This window comes from Elephas maximus, chromosome 7 (assembly GCF_024166365.1).
Source record: "Elephas maximus indicus isolate mEleMax1 chromosome 7, mEleMax1 primary haplotype, whole genome shotgun sequence".
In the NCBI taxonomy this organism is placed as follows: Eukaryota; Metazoa; Chordata; class Mammalia; order Proboscidea; family Elephantidae; genus Elephas; species Elephas maximus.
Genome location: NC_064825.1, coordinates 72018308 through 72036138, shown reverse-complemented (window position 1 = coordinate 72036138; position 17831 = coordinate 72018308). Strand labels below are relative to the sequence as shown.

Sequence of the window (17831 nt, the reverse complement as noted above, 5' to 3'; positions counted from 1 at the left end):
GTTTAAAGGTCATAAAATTGGTCCCTGACTACGTATGTGCTTGTTTGTTCCAGTTTCATAGTCATTGGCCTTTGATTTAATTTTTCTTTAAATGAGGTTTCTTTCCAGGCTTAGTTTTTGCCACTTGTGCTAGACTTCATGTATATCTTCTTCCCATTTAAGATAAGAGGCACTAAGGATTAAAAAAAAAAAAAAAAAGGATTACGTACGGTAAAATGAAGGCTTCTCTGAGATAAGGCTCTGGGGGCATTGTACAAACCTAATGTTCTTCCGTGAGGTTGGCCCACCCCACTGCGACTAAGAAATGAGATGATTTGAGGGCTATTACATACTTAAGGTTTTCATAGTGGATTAGAATAGCATTACTTAGCACAGGTGTTTCTATAATTGGGATTCCCTGGGAAAATTCAGCACTGTATTCAATAACACTCAGCTTTCCACATGACTGGAGGAGTGATCCAATGTTAATTTGCTAGGCTGTGGCACGAAACCGGGGAATGGGGTCTGCTTGGGGGCCTGTTGCTTCACTTCTTTGAAAAGACATTTCCTGTTGTTCATTAGCACTGAGTTGCTGTGGTCCTATTTCTAAAATTTAATTTATACTATTTTAATATATTTTTGCTGACCAAAATAGTGGAAGGCCCCAGTTGGAGTCAAAGCTGATTTATGCCCTCAGATGACACAAGATAGCTCCTGAGTATCCTTTTTCTTGAGATGAATAGAATTATTCTTCCTCTTCTTTTGTAAATCATATTTAAACAATGTCTGTGTACCCAGGTAGCAGGGAAATGACCGAGCACTTTTGGGGCGCAGCTAGATGATGTGTGTTGACTCATGACCAGAAGGAGCACTGAGGATGGGCTTGGAGTGGCCTTGCAGATGTCCCCAAGCCTTAGTTACAGGGTCCAGGAATAACAAAGAACAACCTCTGTAAGTTATTTCAGGATTTAGCAAGGGAGTTCTTAGGCCTAGTATCCTTATAGTTCAAGGAGTCAATATAGAAAGAACAGTGTGGGGGAAAAGGGCTTCCATAGAGGTAGGAATGGGAAAGTTAAGAATCGATGATATAACTAATAAGAATCATTATTATTTTTTACCGAATCCATTGTTAAATACTCAGAGAACTGATTTCCTGAGCAATGGGCCACTGTAGAGCTGAGACATGTCCAGCCCTCGCAGCAGGCGGCTGGTCTGCCTGAGCGTCTTTTTCCTGTTTGCAGTTCTTGTCCGAGAGCCCCTCGCTTGTGACCTCGGGTACCGCCGCATCCCTCAATCCTTTTGTCCGCCTACTGCCCTTGCAAGGCTAGAGAGCAGGCGGGAAGGGAGCCAAGGGTGTGCGGAGTCCGCGCTGAGCTGAGGTCGCAGCAGAAGAAAGCTCCGTCCTCCGCCAATGCCGGAGCAGATGCTACACCTCTCTGAAGCTGACCGCACCACCGGCCACTACCCCGGGAGTTAGTGCTTCAAGTTTCCGGGCAAGCAGCGCCTGTCTTCGAGCTTCAGACTCTGGCCAGGAGCTTTGTACCCTGCTGGGAGAGTGCGCCTTCGTTCGATTCCCGGCTATTTTAGCGCTCACTCCTCTCAGCCTGGGTCTCGGTGGGCAGGCCGTGCCTTACTTGGCCCACCTGCCCGCTGGCGGCGTGTCCTCCTTTGGTGCCCGTTCAAGCGGCCCAGGAGAGTCGCCGAGGCTGCGGGGCCGACGTACACCGGGTTGGTCTAGGCTGTCCCGAACCGGGAGCAGTCTGCGTCTCGACCTCAAGGTGGCGTTTTAGGCACGTAAACAAAGCTTTGCCAAGCCTGGCTGCTGGCGTTCTCGCGGTTCACCCACGTATCATCCTAGTTTTCCCGCTGCTCTCAAGCGAGCTGAATTGACTGTTAAAGGGACTTGAGTTTAGATGAGTAGTTCGCCCAAAATATGTGTGTATTTGTGAGTGTGTGTATGTACACGCGCGCTTGCGCTTGCGCTGAGGCCGTGGGTGTTGGTGATGGGGTAAAAACCCTCGGCAGAACCCGTTTGGGACGCCGCGGACCTCCCCCGCATCACCTGGACCTCCAGGCGGAGCAGCGCAGCGGGCTGGGGCTTCGGGGTCCCTCTGCACCCGGAGCTGCCTCCGCCAGCGCACAACCCACAGAAGAAAAGAGGGTTTGGTCGCAGCCGCCAGCGGTAGATTTGCTAATCTCGTTTCAATGACACCCACAATTTATGAGTGGGGAGACCTGGAAAATAAAGCCCTTCGCGGTGCTATGCTCTTCTCCCGGGTGCATGCTGGCCGACCCGAGTGGGAGGGGTGGTGGGGGTGGGGAAGAGAGATACACAGACAGAGCGAAAGAATAAACGTGCGACAGTCACACAATCTTACCTCCGGGACGAAAGGACTCGGTTCCTAGAACTGAGATTTCCATAGCCAGTCTGCATCCCAGCTGTTTCTCCTGTAGGCGCTTTCCTGCCTAACACCGCCATCTGACTAACTTGGACAAGGCTCCAGCTGCCCCCTCCTTTTTTTCTCCCTTTTTTCTCTCCAGACATTCCCTAAACTCAACCCAGGGCAAATCCAGAAGTCGGTACAGTACAGAGCTTCCATTCAATCGTGGGGAGGTGGGGGGGAGCCCGTTAACAGTTTCTCTTAGCCAGATGGAAGAAGTAGATGGTTACGGGACTTTGGAGGGGTGCGTGGGGATGGCATGGGGCGTTGGTGGCAGGGAAGCGCGATTTCTCTTAGGTCTTGGTCTGCAGGTAAGGTTCCCAGACTCCAGCTGCCCTCATGCGGTGCTGCAGTGACGGGTGAGAGTGGGGGGCGATCCGCGTCTGATTAGGGGAGTGGAGGAGGGTGGAGTGGGGGAGAAATGGACCCTGGACAGGCTCCACGGACACACATTGACTTGGTTCGCGTTGGTACCCGCTCTGTGCTGCTATCTTTGGGATCTTTTTGAACAGGGTAGTACGCACGAGGCGTTTTCTCCCTCGCCCCCTAAAATGTGTTTAAAAGGAAATGAAAACCCTTCTAAAATAAGTTAAAAATCTTTCTCTGACTTTGCATTTGAGATGTCAGAAGGATTAAATAAATGAAACTTTATTTGACCGGGGAGTTTACCCCTAGATTCAGCGACATCTCGGGTCTTTGGCCTTATTCTAATTCCATGGTGGTAATTACCCTTCGTTTCTTTAAGTGCAATAGATTTATTGCCTTAGAGACTATGCACAGTTTGATTGAATTATTCATTTTTTTTCTTTGGTGTAGACTGCATCTGGGGACTCTGATGTGACGTGTAGATTTTTTTTTTTCAGGAACAAAGGGAATGTGGAAATGAAAGAGAGAGGGAGAGAGAGGCTGGCAGATGTAATGAGACGCGGTGAAGGTGTACGCAGACTGGCACTCCCACTCCTCCCTTCTGCTCTCACTGCAGCCCTGGGTAACTCGCAGGCTAACACAAACAGCTTTTCTCCCGCAGCCTGCCCTCTGTCACTGTAAGTACACCAGCCTTCTCTTATCAGCATGCAGATTCCAGCCACGCACTCCCCTAGCCTCGGCTTTGCACCTTAGACAGCAGAAGTACATTTAAAAATGAACTTTCCTAAGCTAGGGAAGGCATATCTGTAAAACTTATTTTTGATATATTTTTATTTTCTTTTGAAAAAAGTTCATGCATTTTTACCACGTTCCCCCATCTCCTTTGTGGCGGTGCTGCTGCTACTGTCGCTACCGCTATGGTCTTCCCAACAGGATACGCGCAAATTCAAATGGTAATGTTATTCTCCATCCACTTAAAGTCTAGGGACAATGCCTTGTCCATTTGCAAAATGATGTCTTAAGGAACGTAGAGCATTATCCACAATTTGCAATTTGCTTTTGTTGTTGAAACACGAGTTCCGATCTCTTTGAGGCAGAGTCCCAAGGGCACTGTTATTTGGGTGTTCAGGTTATTTGGTTACTCCAAGCTTAAAGGAAGTGCGATGGACTGCTGGAGCGTTGGTGTTGGTATGTTTGTTACCCCCGTTTAAGGAAACCAATTTCTAAAACTTTTTGCCGTGTGGTAATTAAAGTTTTCAACTTCTTCCCTTTTGGCTTTCCACTCTTTCACGTATTCTTCGTTTCAGTAACAGCTCTTCTTTCCAGTGTTACCGAGCGAAAGACATTTATGTTTGTCCTATTTATACAGTAGCTATAAAGCCCTATAAAGAAGTTAGTGACCGAGTATAAATATCCTTAAGATGAAGTCATGTAGGTCCGAATTGTCCGTCTGGTTGGTGTAAGATTTTCAAAGCGGGAATTCGAGATTTTAACAGCCGTTATGATTTTTGCGTGGGTGCTTTAAATGTTAACTTCTTGAGGGGAATTGAGTTGCCCTTCCCAAGTTCAAAGGGATCTCTCTCCAGGAACCGTGCGCGCCTTTCCTTTGTGGGTTCGCGCCTCTTCCCAGGAGGTGCGAGGACAAACTTAGGAAAGTCGCGTGTTGCCCTTGCTGGTTGCGGTGCGCGGGGACGCCGGGACAGCGCGGCAGCAGCGACCGCTGCGGGCAGGTAAGCCGACCCCCACCCGCTCACCCCTCCTTCCTTTCCTGCTTCTCAGAGTCCGGCGCCGGGGTTCTTGCGCCGCGCCAAGCTCCGACCCCCAGTGGTAGTGACCCCGAGGACTTCCGAATCCGGTCGCGGTGCCTGGATTCCTCCGCTCCTCTGGAGACTTTTCCTAGCCCACCGGCCGGTGTGGACCAGGTGGAGAGCCAGACACTTAAACTTGTCGCTGCGCTCCCCATCTCGCCCACTGCGCTGCACAGCCGCGGCCGGGGTATCAGAGGAAACCCTTAGTGCCCACCCCCGCCCCCAGGGCCACGTGTCAACTCATGCAAAGCCTGAAGTGCGGCACCAATACCCTAAACTTTAGTTTCCTTCTCTTAGGGATTAATGTCATGATCGGCTCAGGGTTCTGCATGTTCAATTTACTTTGGTATCCGTTCATTAGATAAAATCTAAAGAAGACCGCGCCACTCTTTCTGGGAAGGTCCGCCGCGGCCCAGTATTAGGGCCTTGGACGAAGGGATCTTGATGCTGTCTTCTTTCTCTTCTTGGCCCCCGTCAGCGGCCCGCATCTGATCGGCGGGATCAGTCTTGCCCCCCAAAGCCGCGAGTGCCATGTGTTTTAAAGAGACGGATGCGCTGGTACTTGAAAAGCCAAACTTGTCACAGCAACTTGGAGGAAGGCAGTCGCGCCCTAGAGTTTCTGTTCCGGATGTGTCTCCTCCCTTGGCGGCTCTTCCCTGAGGATTCAGGCTTTTGGATCTAAATTACACCTTTCTGCTCTAGCTCTTCAGGCATTTCGGATAGGTCATTAGCTTTTGGCCTCTTCAGGCTTTGTAGGAGTTTTTCTGGCCTTGAGTTCCTGGGAATTCTTGGGTGGTACAAACAGTTAACAAGCCAAAAGGATTGGAGGTTCAAGCCATCCAGAGGCACCTTGGAAGAAAGGCCTGGCGATCTATTTCCAAAAAAACCAGCCACTGAAAACCCCTCTGGAGCACAATTCCACTCTGAAAGATAGGGTCGCCATGAGTCAGCACTGACTCTAGGACAACTGGTTTTACTAGTGGTTGAGTTCCAGGGCTGGCAGCCAAAGAGCCTGAGGTTGAAGAATTGAGTGCTGAGGCCAGGCGTATTCACAAAAGGAGAGATTTGGTCTCTGTCTAGGATAGAAACACCAGGTCTAATGGATTCCCTGGGCCTCAGAGGTCAAGGGATGAGCTCTGCAGTTCTTGAAGGCCAGGCCCCTCAGGAGTTGGTATGCAGGTGCTAAGGTGTTCTCCTCTCCCGCCTGGAGGGTCTAGTGCCTTCAGGAGGATTTTCCAGTTCTGAAAGTCTCTGGGGGCAATGGGGACACAAGATCCCTTTGTTGGGGATTCACTCTCCTCGAAGCCAACAGTCATTAAGTCAGTTGAACTCCCGGTACCCAAGCTCCCAATCCTTAACCATCATATTTCCTATTGGGGAAGAAGCATCTGGCCATTCTTTCTGCCACACTGATCCTAGGTGCTCATCTCCACCCTTATTTCTACTCTTTCCCTTCTCTTGTCTGGAGTTCATATGAAGCCAAACATGGAGTGGACTGTAAAAAGCCACTATATGAGTTGACATTTCAGCCGTTTCCATCTTCTGTGCTTGCTCACTCTATTTTCTTCAAAGTTAATGTAATAAACATAACCTTTTCTCTCCTTTATTTTTTATCACTTAATCTAAGTGGGAGGTCTTCCTCATATTGGCAACTTTAGATTGCCATGAATTTTCTGTTTTTTCTAGCCACCATTCCTGACTCCTGTCTCCTGGTCTGTATTTCCTTCACAAAGTCCGTGCTTATGAGGCATCACAAAATGGACATCTGATATCAGTTTCTACAGAACAAGGATCTCTCCTTCACAAATCTCTGCAGGTTATGCCGGTATGTCAGAACCTCTCTCCCAGCTTTTTAATCTTGATGTAATTTTGACTCACCACTGACCTCAGTTTCTTGAATCTAGTCTATTTCTTTGGTCCTGGGTTAAAGCAGGCCAGACTCACCTTGTGCACACCTCCTCCTAGTTGGTCATGTATCTGCTGCTGTCAAAGACAGTTTTTTCAACTCTTTTTTACTCTGTGTCTCTGCTACCTGACACCAAGATTATCCCCTCTTCCAGTACCCCGGCTGTTTTGCATTGAACATCCCAGTTCCTTTAGTCCATTCTGTACCCTTCAAATCTTTCATCTATCCTACACGTGCTTCACAGGGAAACTTTATGTAGGGCTTTTTTCTCTGGGTCTTTTATTAACATAATTTTCTACATTTGACTTATGTATTTTTATGTGCTGTTCTGGGTGACTGAAACTCTCTTTTTATATTCTACAACTTCCAAGGCACCCCTCTTGAAATTGTTTCTCCAAATCTCTCTCTCTACAAAGTGGAGGTAACACATACATACCATCCTCCCAATTCTACATGACATGGATTTTTTCATGTACTATATGTGAAACTACTTTCTTTATTGTAAGGGTATAGTGATTTTTCTTTGGTAGTTTGTACATGTCTTACTATGATAGTAATTTTAACCTATAAGCTCCATAATCCATGTGGCCCCCAGAACACTGCCACCTACATATGTTAGGAACCTCCTATGTCAATTGCCTTTTCTTTTTTCTTTCAGTTTCTCCTTCTCCATGTTTTAAAGTGTTTCTCTTCCTCCATTTACTGAGATCCTACTAACTGGTACATTTTCATTTTTTTCTGCTTCCTGTGTCTTTTTCTTTCCCCTCTGTGACCATTCCTTTTTTTCATTTTCCTTCATCATTCTTGTTATTCATCCTAACGATCACTCCTCTTTCCTTCTTTTTGGTCTGTTTCAGTCACTTTCCTTCCCCTTCTCTGTTTCTCTCATGATTCACTTTTTTTGGCCCAGTTCTATATTGGAGTACTTCTTACATCCAGTCATTCCTTCTTCTGTCACCTAACTTTTTAAAAGCACAAGCTACCATCCCTACATTTTTTTCCCTCCAACCTTACTTCCTCATTTTTTCGAGTTTCCTCCTTTCTTTCTCCCCAGTTGCCTACCTTTTCCCCACTTCAGTTTGCCTTTCTTTTGACTCTTCCTCCCAGTAGCGTTGCTTCTTAGCCTTCCCACACGCCTACCCCAACCCTAATAGCGCTCCTTTGGTCCTTTTCTCCTCAACCGGTCTCTCCCCCACCCAACACTTGTCCTCATTCCGCTCTGACTCTGACTCTCCCTCTTATTTGTCCCCTTCCAATTCTCGGCTAATAGTCGCTTCACTTTCTCTTCTCAGGCGCTTTCTTCAATTCCAACTCCGGTCTCGCCGGTCTCTCTGCCCTCCTCTCTCTCTCCGGCTCTCTCTCGCCTTTGCCTCCCGCTCTCCCCTCCTTCTTCTTCCCCCCTTCCTCCCTCCTCCCTCCCAGCTTCCCTGCCTGGCTCTCTGCCTCCCTCGCCTCTTGTCTCATCTTGCTTGTGTTGTCTGGGAGGGGAGCCCTGCCTCCTCTCCCTCTCTTAGATCAATGCCCTGGCCACTCACTTTCTGATGTTGCACGACGGGAAATGCTTTGAATACTTACGACATGGCCGCTCACACTGATTGCCAAGATTGACAGCACTAACCATCGCCTTCACTTGTTTCAGGGGGGAAGCCCCTAGTCACCCCGCTCCGCGTGCACCTCCTGGCACCCCCGCGGCAAACTTCTGCCCGTCAGCGCTCCCCCCGCCGGGGCGGGACACCCCCGCAGACTTGAGTTAACGGGCTGCGCCGGCCGCGGCGCTGGGGGCTCTGCTCCCTTGCTCCCTGAGCTGTGCTAATTGACCTAGCATCGACTCCCTTTCCTTTTAATTTTTTTTTTTATTTGTATCTTCCCTTTTTCTTTAATGCCATTTACTCCCGCGGCGCAGCGCACAAGGAGCCCTCCCGTGCGGTACCATCCTGGAGCCCGCCCAGGTAACCGGGACGGAGCGAGCGATCTAGAGAGCGAGGGAAGCAGAGCGAGAGCGAGAGCGCGCGGCCCGTTTGTGAGCTACCTGTTGGGGAGCCAGAGGGGGCAGAGGGCAGGAGCCCGGGCCGGGTCGCCGGCCCCCAGCGCCTTCCGCTCCTGCCCTTCCGGGCAGCTCCAGGGTTACTGTCCCAGAGCTGGGAACAAGCGACTGGAGTAGAACTGGTGGCGGACAGGCGGAGGGACAAGAGCCGAGCGAGCCGAGCCCCGCGAGGGCGCAGGTTCCCGGGAGCGGCCGCTGCCCAGCCCGGGCGGGTTTCCGTACTTGGCTGGGGGGCGGGGAGGGGGAGGAGGAGGGCGCTTGGCGGGGCCGGCGCAGAGGGGGGAGTAGGAGCAGAGAAAGGGGCCCGAGCGGCCGCGCTCGCTGGTGGACGCGCTGACTCGAGGATGCGTCCCCTTCTCGGAGAGTTGTGCCTTGTTCCGGAGGCGGTGACACATCTGTGTGGCGGGCTTCTGGTTTTCTTGCCACCCCCCCATCCACTTCGCGAAAACACATGTGATAGCTGTAGATAACTGTGCGTAGGACAAAAAGACAAAAGGGCAGGAGAGAGAGACAGACAACGCAACCTTTGACAACAGAAAGCTGTTATCGCCATCCTAAGTATTCGTTCGGAAATCTGTCGGTTCTCTCCGCCCGCCTTATTCCGTCTCCTCCGCCTCCCCGTATAGATACTATAATCTATAGAGCTGAGAACGATATGAAAAACAAGCCAGGTGGCTTAGAGAGTGAATTTTTAAGTCTCCATGAAGTTTGAGGTAGGTATTTCATTGAAGTTCGCGCAAGTGTGTGATGATGGAGGAAGCTTGTGTGCCTGCGTGTGTAGTTCCCTCTGTATGTAAGCGTAAGCGGTATGTGCTCAGTGAGGGTTCAGATGGGACCGCTGGATGGTAATGCCCATTTTACTCACAAGAGGGCAGCATCCTGAGGGCTTTGTGAGCGCTGTATCTCTTTATTGCGGCAGGCTTGGGTTTAGAGAAAGTTATGCTGAAACTTTCAGACTGATACCTCATCTTCGTGATATTATTAAAAGGAAGAAAGAAAGGGGGGGGGGGAACCCAGAGAAATGAAAGGAGAGAGAAAGAAAGAGAAAAACAGGCAGCTAGCCTACCCCGGAGAGAGTCCTAGTGATACCGAGAATAAGGGGAGGGCTGTTTTAATTGTGGGTTTGGCCGACTGACGACTGGAGTGCCCTCCTCGGCTGTCTTAGTTGTAGCCGGAGGTCATGTAAATCGACCTTAAAAGAATGCATAAGCCATAAATTAAAATAAACCCTCACCCAAGGGCTGATCCATAAGTAGACAATATCCAACCTGGACAAAACGGGCTTCCTTTACGAGTCGACCTAAACCGCATCCCCCTAAAGAATAGAGACCAAATGCAAAGTAAGTTTCGTAGCGAATATTTTGTTTTCTTGAAAAGTGTTGGATTGATTCGCCGTGTGACTGCCTGCGACGCCCGCCGCAGTTTTCCGGAGCGCTTCAGTGTCAGCCAGGCTCCGGGTGAGGGAGGTCGGGAGGACCCGCTGGGCTACTGGGTTTCTTTACGTTACCCCCACCACACCCCCATTTTGGTTTGGAAACTTTGGCTATTTGTGGGGTTGACGCTGCAGAGGGCGGGCAGGAGTCGAGGATCTCCACCGCTCTCTACGCCGGGGTGAAATTTACCCCGAGGAGTTCATAAAGAAAACCCGGGTCGCTAGAAACCTCTGCGCTCCCTCCTCCCACCTTCACCCCACCGCCGCTCCACCGCAACTTTCCTGGGACCTTGCTCGAGTTGCCTGTAGTTCTCACCGCTTCTCTTCCTTCCTCCTTCCTCCACCCCCTCCCATTTTTGGACATTACTTTTTATGATCTTTTCAGGAATAAACAAATTGAACTCCAAGACAATCCGATACCCCAGTGCTAATCTTTGATTCTCTTTCCCTCGGATGCGAGGGCAGTAGAGCCAGGCCCACCGGGGGCGTAGGTGAGGGGCCACCCAGTCCCGCCTGGCCCCGGGTCGGCTTCTGAGTCTGCCGGCCGGGCGCATAGTGGCCGGTATGATTCTTCCCCGCCCCACACTCTCCCAACCCGCGTCCCGGAGCCTGGCCCGCGCCCTCCGTCCTTCTCGGCGCCCTGCCCTGTCTCCGCCGCCCGCTGCCCTCTCCGCAGCTCCGGCCGAGGTCCGCCGCTCCAGAGCTTGGCCCAGGCCTGGGGGCGGTGCTGCTGCCCGCCCCGGGGCCCAGCCCGCGCCTGGCCGCTCCCGGGGGAGCTGCTTGCTTCTTTCTCCCTTAAAGGGCCGGGAGGAGCATGGAAGGGGCTTGTGCAAAGGCTGCTGGGGTTGTGCTGCGGCGCCGGGAGGAGCGGCCCCGGGCTGTGGAGAGCAGATTAGCTCCGTGCAGGGGCTGTTTCCTGGGCGCTTCGCGGAGCCTTAAGATAAAAAGAAAATTGGCGTGTTCGGAGCAGATAAAAGGTGGTTGTTGCCGGCGTGTTTCTGAGTTTTATTTAAGCCTTCTGGTGAAGTTTGGAAACGTTTGTTTTGTATAAATTGTCAAATATTGAATGCCGACCCTCTTTGGGGACTAAAACCAAGACTTCTACTGGGCTGGCAGGGCTGGACTGTTAGAGAGATGGGCTGCCCTCGGGGTTGGTTTTCTCTGTCTTTCTCTCTGTGACCTCCTATGAGGGCCGCGCTTGAAGTTTCGGTCTCGAGACGGCCCGAAGCCTCCCTGGGGCAAACTGGGCTGGGCTCCGGGCCCTTAGCTGCACTGTCAATGGGGCGCTGGGATGACGTCCATGGCCGGGCGCTTGCCCCCGGCTCGTACTCCTGCGGCCCGGGTTTTGGCTCTGGCCCGGAGACCCAGTCAGCAAGCAACCCAATGGAGTCGGGATGCGGGTTCCTCATGCCCCTCGCCCCCCAAGGGTCCCGTCTCTCCTGCCCTTTATAGTCACATGCCCAGTATTTTCCTTGGGTCCCGAGGAGAACAGACACGGCTCCGCCCAGTCTATTTGTAAGAGGTGGGTTTGGGGAATAAAAAGGTCAAGTGGCTAGGTCCTCAAGCTAGTGCACGGCGAGGGGGGACAGGACAGACACCTGGCAAGGACCACCCAGCCGATCCCCCCCCAGCCAGGCCAGCCGGTCCACCCACGGCAGGCCTTCCCAGGCCCCATTCTTGCACTAAGTGCCAGGGGCTGTGGGAAAAGCAATCCCGAACCGGCCAAGAGCCGGCGAAGCTGATCCCGCGATGGCATTTTGTTTTGAACAGTTGCTGGGGTTGACGTTTCCTCATAAGGTAAGGTGTCACTGGACAGTCGGCTGCCCAAATGCCACATGTATAATTAGCCTGCGCACTCAGCACCTTGCCCCTGAGGCCTGCAGGCACGGGCTTGGTGGACCAGGTCCCCTCAGCTCTGTTCTGGGCTACAGGATTCCCAAGGGAAGGCTGAACTGGCTAGGACAGCCTCAAGAGGCCCTGGCATCAGGGAAAACTGTGACAAGTGTAGCCTTGTCTTGTATTGTTCTCTTTTTTCTTTCTCTTCTTGTTTTCTCCTCTTTCTCATTTGGTTGAGGGGAGATACTGGGCAGAGGGGTAAATCGAACACCAGGGACAGGGTAGAGACCCGATGAGTGAAATGAGGGAAAGAGATGCAGAGTAAACCTGGCAATATACCTATTCTCCACACCATGCTTGAGGGAGGGTTGCTAGGGCCTCCCTGTCTGCACTAACTCAGTAGGACCAGGCCAAGCTTGGCATTGCATTTCCTGGCTGTAATAGGAGCTTTGGTTTCTAGTTTGGACTGTTCACCTGTCTGTGTACTCTGCCTGCCCCCACCCACAAAGATCTCTCTGCAAGTTAGTATCTGTGCCTTGATTGCACCTTCTAGTTTCCCTGTCCAGGCCTAGCTGATTGGGGCTCTTGGTAATCACTGTCACAGTGTCTGGAAATATCTGCTCTGTCTTTATCTGTCTGACTCTTGGTCAGCCTGGGGTTCGTAGGAGCAGTGCCTGGTCCTCAAGGGAGCAGACTTGTCTTCACTCTCTGTGCCCAGATTAGTGCTTGAGCTTCCTATCCAGCTTCCCAGATCTCTGCGTTGGGTCGGTTGTAGCCCACACTCTCTGGTGGAGACCAGATTTCTATAATCTAGACCATGACCTTGCCTCTGTCGCCCTGTGCAGTCACCGTGGAATTCAACACTCAGCATTAGTCCTCTTCCCCTAGTTTCTAGGCTGCTCAGACATGCCTGATACCTACTAGAAGATTCTCTCTATTTTAAAACAAACAAGCAAACATCCTAAATCTTCCACAGGTTTACTGGGACAGGGTTAGCTTTTCTATCCAACAAGAGTGTACCTTTCTGATGGGAAGTTGGGACACACTTTATTTAGTTGCATTTGTTTTTTTTATTGAATCAAAGAAATATTTTATTTTCCTATGGTTGGGGAAAAGTTATGACTGATTTTTTTCCAACTCTACCAGCCCATAAATGTAGCATCTATGCAGTTTTAAGAATATCTTCCTGAACACATATATATGAACCCAAGGGCAGTGGGCCAAATGACATGTAGGTTTTTTTTCTGCTACGTTTTTGAAAACCACATATATCAAGAGAGATTGTCCCTATTCTAGAAAAAAGGAGGGGGGGGGAAGGGAAACCAAAAAACCTTTTAAACTCTGAAATCAAGCAAGTGTGCCCCACAATTATTAGATGTGGTTTATGACCAAAGGCCAGGATCCAGACATCAAGTGCTAGGTCATTAATTCCTTGGGCAGTCTGACATCCTCTCCTACTTTTCTCATGTACTACTAACACTTCGTTATAACCTTTCTCCTCTGTTCTCCCACCGTATTCCTTTAGGTGTAGTGGCAAACCTAGATGGTTTTTTGTTTCTTTTTTAAATCCTGTTCATTGCTATTTAGGTGTTTTTTTAAAATGCAAAAGAAAATTATGACTTTATTATTTTGGAGCATGATACAAACTCCTATAGTAGTATATTGTATAATCACTGTATTCAACGTTATACAATAAAGAAAGATAAATGTAAAATATTATTAATAAAGCAGTATCAAGTACCTATACCTTAAGTTGATTCTATAATGAATTCAGTAATTGAATACAAAGGAGAAATAAGGTTCAATAGAAATATTACATTGTTTTTCATTAGTAACAGAAAATAACGTTTTTTAAGTAAGGGAAAAGTGTTTATTTAAAATACGATAACGTAATTGCAAATCTTCATTTTTATAAGGCTTTAAAATATATTACTTTAAATATGTAAATAATAAATTTTGGTAGAATTATTGAAATTTTATGTCTATTTCTGTTTAACCTCTTTTGGAATTATTGGATTATTGGTCATGGATGAAATTGCTATACATACCCATTTTATATTGACGAAATCAGTGAAGTTTTAAATAATTCTCTTTCAGTGAGTACAATAGGTACTGGAATAAATGAATTTTCTTTTGAACAAGGGTTAATACACATTAGCTTTAACCTTTACTTTCAATATTTTCTGTACTTTACAGTTTTGTTAGTTTACATATATCTCTCCAAGTTTGACAGGACTCTTGTTAGTGAGAGAATATACATGTATATCTGTATATCTGTACTCTGTCTGCATATATTTCCCCCACTATTTGCAAATAGCATTTTATAGAAGTGTAGCATAGTACAGCTAAAATTTTGGTTTACCAGAGTGCTATTTGTTTAAGTATAGTTTCGGGATGCACATGTATCAGTTGATGTTTTTGAAGTCAAGTGAAACCTTCCATCAAGCTAATGTGTCTGAGAGTACCATATCAGGCACAGACAGGTACTGGAAATGATAAAACACAGATAACTCACAGCAAGATGATTTGCAGATGGGATGTATTATCTGCCGTCCTGAGGTTAGATGGGTCACATTACCTTTTTTTTTGAAAATTAATCTAGGTTTCAGAATTGTTAAGTTATATAGGTATATGAGGATTTAATGAGAACAAATTTTATTATAGGAACTTGCAGAAAAATGAAATTTTAAGTGAACAAATATCCTTTGCCTTTTAGAGGAAGAAATGGACTATTTTTGGGTTTAGATTGTATCTTGTTTAAGAAATATGACTCTATTATTATTTTTAACAAGGAGAATAAGATACTAAAATATTTTATGTCATCATCCTGACTCCACATTTTCTATGGATTATATCTTGAATCTAAAATAATCAATTCAAGTTAAAAAAAAAAAAAGCTGGTGCTCCAGTATAGTCTATGAAAAGTAACTTTTATTACATGTAAGCACATTTTAAATGTGTAGAATATACTTCTTGCTTGAGGTTCTTCAGATATCACCTGAAAACAAATTCTTTTGGTGAGAGTTATATTAGAAACTTTCATTACCCTCTAATTATATAGTCATTATTCATTTATAGGAAGAGTGTTTTTATTTTCCTTTTTCTGTGGAAGAGGGTAAAATCTCAGTATAGTAAGCTTTGCCTTTCAGCTAATTATTTTGTTTAGGCATTTAGCCTAAGTAGAAACAGTTTAAAACTTGCAGTATGGTTTTTGATAAATTGTTTCAAATTTTAAGTATCCATTGTCATAGTTTGGATAAAAATATCAGTTGAAGAGTGTGGGTGGAGGTTGTAAGATGGAATATCATTTAAGTCTACTAAGGGTGCCGGTCTATTCTTCCTTAAGTCTGTGGTAGTCTCAGAAAAGGGAACATGAAACCCTAAAACCTCAGAGAAACAGTATTGATTCAGTTCTTAACGGCAAATTCTTCATATCATTGTTCAAAATATCCAACTTTACACCAATATTAGCCATTCTTTTTATAGTGACACCATGCTTAGTAAAAAACTTCTAAGCACTGAGGTCAGGTGTTGAGATTGGATTCTAGTTTATTTTTTATGAATCAGATAAAGATTTCTGTGCATGAGACCATATGTGAAGATGAGAGAACAAGAACATTTCCATATCAAAGGCAATATATCTGAGGCTGCATGGTAATTAAAATGCAGTGGTTTGGACTCTGTGCACTAGCACTTAAGCAGAGCATTGCCGGGACCTTGTGCATCATGCAGGCGGTTGCCTCTTGCATACTTCTTGAAATATACTTATAATTTTGTACAAACATTTATGCCAGTCCACACTTTTCTGTGGATAATTTGTATTTCATCCAAACCATTCAAAGTAGAAGTTATTTTTTGAGCTACCCCCTCATTATGGCTTTTGTGCATCAACTATTTTTATTCTGGTTGTTTGTATTTCCTTTTACCAGAATGATGGCTTGTTTATATTCAGAATCTCTTCTTTCTTCTCTAAGACCCCTCATATATCACTCATATTTTACTATTCACTCAAAAAAACTTTCAGCTTTTGGAAAGATGTGAATTATTTTCTGAGGTTAATTGTAGATGCTGTAATCTATTAAAAGGTAATAAATCACATTAAAAATCAATTGGTTATTTCTACTTATAATGCAAATACGTTTAGTAATCCTCACAGTATGTAATGTTGGAAAATTAAAAAAAAATTTTTAAAGAGAATTCTGAAATACCCCCCCTTTTTTTTTTTTACCTTTTAATGGGTAGTGGTATTCTCTTATTCAAGTGAAAAACAATTATTTGAAACTATAGAAATCATTATATTTATCTAAAGAGTTATCTTTCTGCATTTATGGGGAGATGTGTTTGGTTTTATTTATAAAGGACTGGGTTAGCACCTTAATCTGTAATTATCTGGGGAATATAATAGTAAACTAAAGAACAAACAAACAAAAAAACCTAACAATGTTCAGTGTTGTATATAGTTTAGAAATTGTTATATTTTTGATAACCAGTTTGAATTTGCTGCTCTGTAATTTTCTATTTTTGTATTTGTTCTCTTTCTATGAACATTATATTGTGTGTGTGGCAAGGAATTCACTGATGTGTTTTATTTACTAAGACGCCATGCTCTGTAAAGCTTTTAAAGATTTCTCTGCATTGAAGTACCATGTACTCCTAATGTGATATTATGAAATCCTTTGAGTTTTGTATGCTATAAACTATTTTGGGTCAAATTATTTAAGTATACTGATTTGATGCTTTTCAATGGTGACATATATAAATAAGCACAGTAAATATAAGGTGAATTCAAAGTACATTATATGATGTGCATATTAGTATCTGTGCAAACATTTTATGTCCTCTCATTTCTAATTCTCAGTTGATCTCTTCTCAAAAGTCTCACAAGACAACCCTTTATATGATCCGTTATTTCTGCTACCTTCAACAATTTGTTGTTTCTAATCATCTTAAAGAGACAAATTGAATTGTCTATCTTTAACATATCCATTCAAATACATGAAGGGACTTTAGTGGTAGTTGTGATTTTGACTTCACTAAACCTAATCTCTTTGCTTCATTGAAAAGTAATTTTTAAAATTTAAACAAAGAAAATTAAAGATGCTTTGCTTTCCAAGATTACACAAACCCAGTATATAGAGAAAAGAAAATGCAATGGGTATTTTTTTTTTTTTTTTAAATGAAGACCATAGGTTTCCAATGTAACGCATTCTGAAGCATGGTTGCAAATGTTTCCTTTAATACTTTACAAACAGGTCATTAAGAAATGCAACTGAGTTCTTACAAAGTTCTAGGCACTCTGAAGGACATTTTGAAGCCATGAGTTCTTCCTTTTTAAGGATTTTATCTTATACTGAAGATTTTACTGTTTGGTAGGTGGGGAAACTTAGGCACAGTTTTCATGGAGCTAATCAGGTCACTGGTAGAACTGGGGAAGAATGCTCCCAACTAGGAGAGAATAGTCCATTGTTCTTTCTTGGGAAAGAATATCAAAGGGTAGGAATGTTGTTATTTTCTCAGAAATAATCTCCAGTTGTCTTCATGGGCAGTGAGCCTTTGGTAGAAGTCAGCCACCCCACCTCCCACCCCAGTACATCCATGATGAATCCCTAGGACTCAGTTTCTTCATCTGTAAAGTGGGAGTAATGATAATATGTATATCATAGAGTTATTATGGGGATTAAATGAGATAATTAAATGTAAAGCAGAAAGTTTAGGGCTTCATAAACATTTAATACATGTTATCTATTACTGTTGAAGTGGCACTGTACTTAGAATTGTAAGTTTTAGAATTGTAGTAAGAATTAGAATGATAAGATTTGGTTTCCCATTCCAGCTTCACAATATACATGCTATGCAATCTTTGGCAAATTATACAGCGTACTTCCTTCCTTTCTTTCCTAGAAAGAATTAATCTGTAATCTGGAAGATTTGGGATAGAGTAGTAACTAAATGTAGTGCTTGAATGTCCAGCCTCTAGAATTTGAGGAAACTCCAATTCTAAAGATGAGAAAAGATTTTG

At 45.7% G+C, this 17831-nt stretch overlaps 1 protein-coding gene across 18 annotated transcripts in view; it reads left to right on the top strand.

Annotated features, from left to right (window-relative positions):
* Positions 1-8085: 8085 nt before the first annotated feature.
* Positions 8086-17831, top strand: part of SOX6 (SRY-box transcription factor 6) — a 657692-nt gene continuing 647946 nt past the window's right edge. For 15 of the 18 annotated variants that reach the window (XM_049890540.1, XM_049890534.1, XM_049890527.1 and 12 more), the window contains exon 1: positions 8086-8449. The gene's annotated coding sequence lies outside the window, so the exon portion shown is untranslated. The other 3 variants (XM_049890521.1, XM_049890523.1, XM_049890524.1) reach the window with 3 other exon arrangements.